The sequence below is a fragment of the Crocodylus siamensis genome, chromosome 1, assembly GCF_052110815.1.
Source record: "Crocodylus siamensis isolate JL-2025a chromosome 1, ASM5211081v1, whole genome shotgun sequence".
In the NCBI taxonomy this organism is placed as follows: domain Eukaryota; kingdom Metazoa; phylum Chordata; order Crocodylia; family Crocodylidae; genus Crocodylus; species Crocodylus siamensis.
Genome location: NC_143395.1, coordinates 206,058,658 through 206,066,906, shown reverse-complemented (window position 1 = coordinate 206,066,906; position 8,249 = coordinate 206,058,658). Strand labels below are relative to the sequence as shown.

Below are 8,249 nucleotides of genomic sequence, written 5' to 3'. Positions count from 1 at the left end.
TGTGATGTCTGTTTACGCTGGGGGTGGGCAAAATATAGCCCATGGGTCAGATCTGGCCTGCACACTATGCGGGGCCCCTCTAAAACTTAGAAAATTATTACCTGCCAGTGGCTGCCTGTCAAAGCTAATGAGGTTCCAGTGGCAGGACCCAGCCCCACCTCACACCCAGCACCTAACCAGAAGCTTCTGTCTAGGAGAAGCTTCTGGCCTGGTGACCATGGGGCTGTTCCCCTGCCCTCCATCCAAGAGTAGAAACTCAGATAAGAACAGGCAGAAGGAGGGGGGAGGAGAGAATCACTGGTGATTGCCCCACTCCATGGGGGCCGGGCTGAGACAAGCTGGCTCCATGCCATGCCATGCCATGCCATGCCATGCCAAGATATGCAGCCAGGAACTGCATCCTGCCAGAGCCAGCCTGCCCCAACCAGCACCACATGATGCCCAGCTGCATGGCAGGAACCACACAGTGCAGTATGGAGCCCACCCAGCCTGGCCCAGCCAGGAGGGAGGGGAGGGCAGGAAGCAGTGGCAGGCAGGCAGGCGGGGGGAGCTGTGGTGGTGGGCAGGCAGCAGTGGCAGCAGTGCCTGGGAAGCTGTGGCAGCAGTGGTGGGCAGACATGTGAGATGAAAAGTAGGGAAGCAGCAGGGAAAGGGCAGCAGCAGTGGGAGGGGAAGAGGTGGCAGCAGGGGAAGTACCAGTGGTGGGGGTGTGGTGGTAGTGGTGGACAGGAGCATGGGGTCTGCGCCAGTGCCCCAGGGCTGGCGGGGAACCAGGGTGGGGTGGCAGGAGCATAGAGCCTAGGAGCAGGGTCTGCCTAACTCTACTGCACAAAGCTCACATGCAGTCGATCCAAGCCACTTGCCTCTGGGTAGAGCCAGGCACAATGGAGCCAGCAACCCAGTCCCACTCACTGCTATGCACAGGTCATGGGGAATGGCAGGGAGCTCTATGCTATGGAATTGGGCCAGGTCCACCCCTCTCCCTGCTGCCCTGACTCAGCCCCATGAACTACACTGCCAGCTTCATCATGCAGGGCTTGGTAGGGTTGGCCCCACATGCTACCAACACCTGCAGCAAGGGACTAGGGTGGGAGCATGGGGAGCTGCACACTATGGAGCCAGATGGGGCTGGCCCTGCTCTCTGCCACCACACGCAGCTCCAGAGACTGGCACACTCCGGTGACTCCAAAGACCTCCCCCCCACACACATGTATCCACACATCACCCACCACCATACCCCCAAATACATCCACACCCTCAAACAGCCCCCACACACACTTCACCATCCCCCACCATTCCCCCAAACATACCTTCCCACATACATTCCTACCCCAATCACATACCCGACACACATCCACATCCACCCACAAAACCCATGTCCCCATGCACCCACCACACACATGCACACACACACACACTCCCCAACCCCCCTCTACATACACCCCTTTACTGCCCACACACAATATACAAGAGTAGGAGTGTATTTTGAGCTATTATGCAAATGCCTCTAGATACACTATGCAAACACATAAATCAGGACAATTTTTAAAAAATAAAATTAAAATAAGTTATAGTAGATGTTTGATTTTTTTATTGTATGATTTTGGTCTTTTTCCAGTTTCAAGATGACAGCACCTTCCTTTCCAAAAGGAGTACTTCCGAGGCAAGGGGAGGGAATTCCAGTGGCAAAGGTCAGGGGTTAGAGGTGGGACTTCTGGTACCAAGATGGCATCCCCAACGGGGCACCCATCTAAGGGCAAGGCTACCCTTGCAGCCCTTGACAGCTCACCAAAGTTTCTTAAGTGACCATTCGGCCAAAATAATTGCCCAGGCCTGGTGTATAGTGAGCAAAGCACATAGTGTGTGTTTAGTGAGCAAAGCACACAGAGTGTGTGTGTGCAATGAGGGAGGGATAGGGAGAGTGTGTGTGTTTTTGTAGGGTGAGTCCCACAAGTACCCCCACCATACACATGCACCCACATTCCCCTTGCACTGCCATACACACAGACCCCCACACCCACACCCCCTCACACACCCTAGCCACCTTCTCCCCAGACACACACCCCCACAAACCCCATATCCATCCACACCCCAGATAGCCACACACACCCACATGCTCCCTCACACCATACCCACACCCCACATACCAACCCCCCCCACAGCCGCCATACACCCACACCCTCTCCCACATACCCACAGCCCCCCACAAACCTATACCCACCCCCCCCATGCCTCCCACAGTATACAAGAGTAACACTTCATTTTAAGCTACTGTGCAATCATCTCCGTGTACACTTCACAAAAACATGTAAGTCAGGACAAAAATATTTTTTAAATTAAATTAATAAATATTGTAAATATTTGATTTTTAGAATATATTTTGGTGGTTTTTTTATTCTGAGATTTCATAGATTTCATAGACATTAGGGCTGGAAGGCACCCAGGAAGTTCATCGAGTCCAGCCCCCTGCCCAAAGGGCAGGAAGTCAGCTGGGGTCATAGGATCCCAGCAAGATAAGCATCCAATTTACTCTTGAAGGTGTTCAATGTAGGTGCTTGATGGCAAAATCCCTTCCTGAAATGAGTATTTCTGAGGGCAAAGGAAGGGGCTTCTGGTGGCAAAGGGTGGGACTTCCAGCCCCAAGATGGTGACCAGGGGGCGGGGCACCCATCAAGGGGCAGGGCTACCCATGCAGCCCTTGACAGCTTGCCAAAACTCACTAAGCAGCCCTTTGCCCAAACTGATTGGCTGCCCCTGCTCCAGACCTATCCAATCCAATGCTCTCCCTCTAGCATCCGCTCTAGCAACTGTCAGAGACAGGATATTAAGCTAGATGGACCATTGGCCTGATTCAGTATGGCACTTATGTTCTTAGGTTCCACACAAATTTTTAAATAAGTTTAAAATATTAGGCATAATATTTTCACGCACTTTTTCATCTGAACACCAGTAGAACTACTGAATACTTGCAAACATGTTCAATGATCACACGTTCCTTTCATCAGACTCAAAAATAAAATTACTTTGAATAAATATTTCCTGAGACAGAATTTCCTTGTTTTGTCTTTAACAGCATCTAGGCTGTGAAGTAAACTGCTAGCAATAGGCCAAGAAATCAGGAATTTGGCAAATGTAAATCAGAGGTGTAGATCTTTCTTTTCTCTTACACAAAATGATGTTACTTTGCAAGTTATAATTTTATTATTGTTGTGGTCTGGGCATAATTTTGTTAAGATAGTTTTCACCAAATCATTGTGGAAAAACAAATAAGGTCCTGCCCAATGAAACAGCATGCTTTAAAACAAAACATGCTTTAAAATGGTCTTCTAACACGGCAAGTCCTAAATTACAGGAAGTACCAGAATGATCAACTGTTGTTGTTTAGCACTAGAATTACCCAAAGCCAGTCTGTTTGACACAGGAAACAATAAGAGTCTTTGGCTCCACTGTCTGGCTTCGTGTGGCATTATCAAAAATTGTGCAAAGCAACTTTAAAATGTAAAGTATACCACTTCAGAATTACATATATACCCCGGCAAGAATGAATACATTTTACAGGTGTAATGCCATAGGATAAAGGGCAAAGTGTTTCCCCATTGCCAAAACTGTGAAAACTTCAAGTTCATATTAACAGCTTCCTTTCAGGAATTTGTACCCAAATAAGGGACATTTGTCATATCACACTACTTTATAAATGACCCTAATATACTCTTTAGGGATCTTATAAACATGGCCTTTACTTTTAGTAAAACATCTTCAGAATGCCTGAGTTGCAGGCTCATTCCTGTGGTTGAGAGCATGAATACCCCTTTCACTAACAGGCAGGGAACTGACTTGAAACCTGTCTAAAAAGCGCCCACAAATCATAGCCCTCTCTTACCAAAGGACATGGCACTTTCACCAGGACCCACCTCACAGGGCCTTATAGCCAATAATTAAAACCTTTAGATAGTAGGTATGTGGTTGTGAACTGGAAAACTCATGGGCGAGAGTAATAACTTCAAGTGTGAGGCTTCTGGCACTTCAGAGCAGCTACAAATATACACTGAGCCCTAGGTATATTAATTAACTTGGAGTTAGGTACAGCACTCAGTGTATACTAGACAAGTCACCAAGTTGAAGAGTGGTCACCAAAGTTCTCTCTCAGCTAGCAAAATGAGGTATGTTGAATAAATAGGTTAGTTATCACTGTAATTTTTTTTCCCTTGTTCCAGATAAGACACATAATAAGGCTGCTTTGTTTTTCTCTCTAGTGAAATTAATGGTAGAGTATACAGGATTCATTGAAAATTGAATCAAGGAAAAGAGACCAGAGAATAACATTCTTTATAAGAAGGAAAGGGCAAGGGAGGGGCAGGAAAGAAACTGCCTGCAGCAGAAATCTGAAGTACTACAACATACACTAGAAAACCTTTTTGCCCAGGTTTAACTGAGCTCGTAAAACAGCAACTACAATAAATATGATCTTCTAATAAGAATAATAATAAGAAGAACAATAACAAAAGAGGATGCAATTGCTGGAGATGCTGCCAAAGAGAATTAGGGGCACCTGTTGAACTAAGGAAGAAACCTTAGTTCAGTAAGTAAGGCATTTCCCAGGGTACTGGTTCCAAAGTCCAGCAAGTAATTTGTCATCTTTGTCTTCTTAATATGATAACAACCAATACTTTCCCTCTTGTCCTTCCATTGGCAGTAATCCAAACAATCGGAACTCCTTACCATCCAACTTCTTCCCCATTTCTTGCTACCACCTTCCAGTCCTTGTTGACTCCAATTAACAATTAACTCCAGCCAAAAACAAGCTCACATCTGCTGTTCCTCCCAAGCCCCGCCCCCCACCCCCATTAATCTTAGAACAACCAACTTTCACTAGGGTGACCCCATCACTTGTGGTTCCTTCTTTGTATTCATCACTGACATGTACTTGGACCTCCATTTTTATGGGCAGGTCCATGGCTTGCAGATCCCCAGGAGGACCTGCCCCTATGTCCTACCCCAGGTGGGGTTTGTGGTGCTGTGTAACATGGGTCATGTACAGGAAGCCCTTGCCACAGTCAGTGCATTTATATGGCTTCTCCTTAGTGTGGATCCTCTGGTGCCGGACAAGATGGGAGCTCTGGATGAAGTTTTTCCCACACTCCACACACACATAGGGTTTCTCACCTGTGTGAGTCGGCTGGTGTTGCGCAAGTGTCGAGAAGTTACTGAAGCTCTTCCTGCAAGCATTCATATGGCTTCTCCGCAGTGTGGGTTCACTGGTGGTTGCCTAGGTGTGAGTTGCTGAGGAAGCTCTTGCTGCAATCACTGCACTGGAAGGGTTTCTCCCAGGTGTGGGTTCTCTTGTGGGTGGAGAGGTGGGAACTCACACTGAAATTTTCTCCACACTCATTGCACATGTAGGGCTTTTCCCCAGTGTGTGTTCTCTGGTGTTTGATGAGGTCCAAGTGCCATCTGAAGCCCTTGTGGTACTCTGGGCATTTGTGAGACTTCTGCTCAATCTGAGCAATCTCAGGGGGCACTAGGCTCAGGTTCTGACTAAAGCTCTCCCCCAATCAGGAAATGCAAAGGAACTCTCTCCGAGAGGAATCCTTGGGTGGAGATGATACCTTGTAGATCCCTGAAACCTCTTTCAGGATAAATGGGATTAACAACCTGTTTCTTACCCAGAAGATCTTCCTGTTGCTCTTCTGACATGCACTGACTCTCATAGGCCTCTTCCTCATCAGGGCTCTGGAAAACACAGTCTGAAAACTCCCCTGGTAACACCCCATGCTGTTCCACATTCTCAGGACAGTCTTCCAGGGGATTCTCTTCCTCATTCTCACTCACAATCTCATCATCTTCTTAACAAAAACAGAAGCCAAACATAAATGTTTGGTAGGAAACAAATCCGAGGGAAGGAAATAACAAAAGGTACATGCCTCAACTAAACAAACATTAAGGTTGGATGTTGGGAGTAAACCTATTGAGGCAGGGAACAATTCTGCTTTAATATTAGAACTGAATGCTCAAAGATAAGCTAGGAGGAAGCACACTGGCCAGAAGATAAAACTGGTGGAAAATCAGGAGTGAGGCTTTCCAGATAAGGAAACTATTGGTTTTAAACCCACTGGAAAGGCGAAGAAGTGTTGTGGAGGCTCTGCAGGAAATACATGTTATTTCACTCAGTTTGGAGATAAGTTTGTCGTATTCCTCACATGCGTAGTCACCAAGAAGGATCTCCCTTTCCTCAAAGTCCTGGAGATATGGGGTGCACAGCTCTATGACTTGTTCCATCCAGGGGACAAGTTTAGAAAACCTGCTCATACCAATGAAAAGGGTCAGTATCACTATTAGTGAAATTGCCATTTTGTATTCATCAAACACCTGATGACAATGTAACTAGTTAGGAAAGAACATATTTCTCAGTGATCTGCCCTGTAGCAGTCCAGAGAAAAACTACCCTACATCTCCTCCTACATCACATAAACATGGGGGGAAAGCCCCTCATCTTACATTTGCATACACAGAAATCTCATTAAATACAGTGTCTATTATTAAACTGCTGCCGAAAGCAGCATGTGATCAGTAATCTAAACTACCTATGATGTTTATTAAATAAAGCCAACGCTAAGCATGACTATAAAGTACATGGTCCATATGAAGCAAACATGCTGATGGGAACTTTTTTTTTTTTTTGTGGCCCTTAAAAAAAACAGGCAGTTGCTCCCCTAGGAGCACCAGGCCAAGAGGTACTGCAATACCAGGCTGACACTCAGAGGCCAGAGCAAGCTTTAACACTCTCCCCTGGTACCAAAAATGTTGTTAGGAACCTATTTTTATTACAAAACTAGAAGAAACTACATCAATGCAAAACCTGGCAACCTCCATGTACAACAATACCTTGTTCTTATTACACACCCTGTTTCACCATTAACACACTAACCTCTCATGAAACTCCCCAACCCAGGATTCACTCCATCCCTTTCTCCTTTTGGAAGAAATACCACCATGCTTCTTTCCTGTATCTCTTCTCTGCCTTCTCCTTCCCCATCTTGTCTGCATCTTGATCCACATAATATTTCAATTTGTATATTGCCAACTCCGAACATTCTCTTCTGGGGAAAGCCAGTCCCTTTACCAATGACAGGTTTCTCATATTCCATACCACTACTGTTGCACAAAGTAGTACAGTGCTCAGACTCTGTGGCTTCAGCTCTTTGGGCATTAACCCATACAGCACCAGTTCATATGTTATATCACAGTCCTTAACGATCACCCTCAAAAATCGACACAACTCCTCCCATACCCTTTGCACAAAAGGGCAGTCCCAAAATACATGTGGTACAGATTCTTCAGGCCCTGTAACTCTCTCTCAGGCACACAGCTAATCTTACCAAATCCCATTTATACTGATAGCTCCTCACAGGAAGAATATTCCATATCATCATCCATATAATATCCATATGTTCTCCTTTCACTCTATTATCTGGTCAGGCTAGTTGACTGACCCCTGGGTAGTCATGTTGGGCTGTATGACCTGTGGTTGTTCAAGTCAGCTTAAATGACCCCAGTGGGTGCTAGAGATGGCCTGACTGGTCTAGTTGGCTTGACTGACCCACAGGTGCTTGAGTCAGCCCATTTGGCCCCAGGGCTTGAATGACCCCCTAGCTTGCTAAAGTTAGCCTGAATGATCTCAAGTAGGTTGAGCGGGTCCAAATGTCCCCAGTGTGGTTGAGAAGGCCAGAATGTCCCTTGGTGGGCGAATCACCCTAGGGTGATCGACTCTGTGCCACTGAACTCTCAAGTCAAGTCAAACCTAATGATTTAGGGTGGTTGAGTCAGCCCAAATGACCCTGGAATGGTGGACTGCCCCTGAATAGCTCCATGGTGGTTAAGTTGCCTCAACTGACCATGGGGTGGTGGAGTGGGCAAATTCAATTGACCTTTTGATGGTTGAGACAGCCCAAATGATCCCAGGTTGTATTGGCCTGAAAGACCCAAGGATGATCATGTCAGCCTGCATGTCCCCATGGTGGTTGAGTTGGCTGGAATCATCTTGGGATGCTTGAGTCAGCCCAAATGACTTTGAGTATACCAACTCAAACATTAGCTGTCAGTGAGATGCTGTAACCAGCAGGGCAAACAATACTGTGGCATGCATCAACTGATGCATCTCAAGCAGAACCAAGGAAGTGATTCTTCCACTTTACTCAGCATTGGTGAGACCACAGCTGGAGTACTGTGTCCAGTTCCAGGTGCCGCACTTC

The 8,249-nt window shown here is 46.5% G+C and overlaps 1 pseudogene; it reads right to left on the bottom strand.

Moving 5' to 3' along the window:
* Positions 1-4,990: 4,990 nt before the first annotated feature.
* ZNF697 (zinc finger protein 697) lies at positions 4,991-7,207 on the bottom strand (annotated as a pseudogene).
* Positions 7,208-8,249: the final 1,042 nt, after the last annotated feature.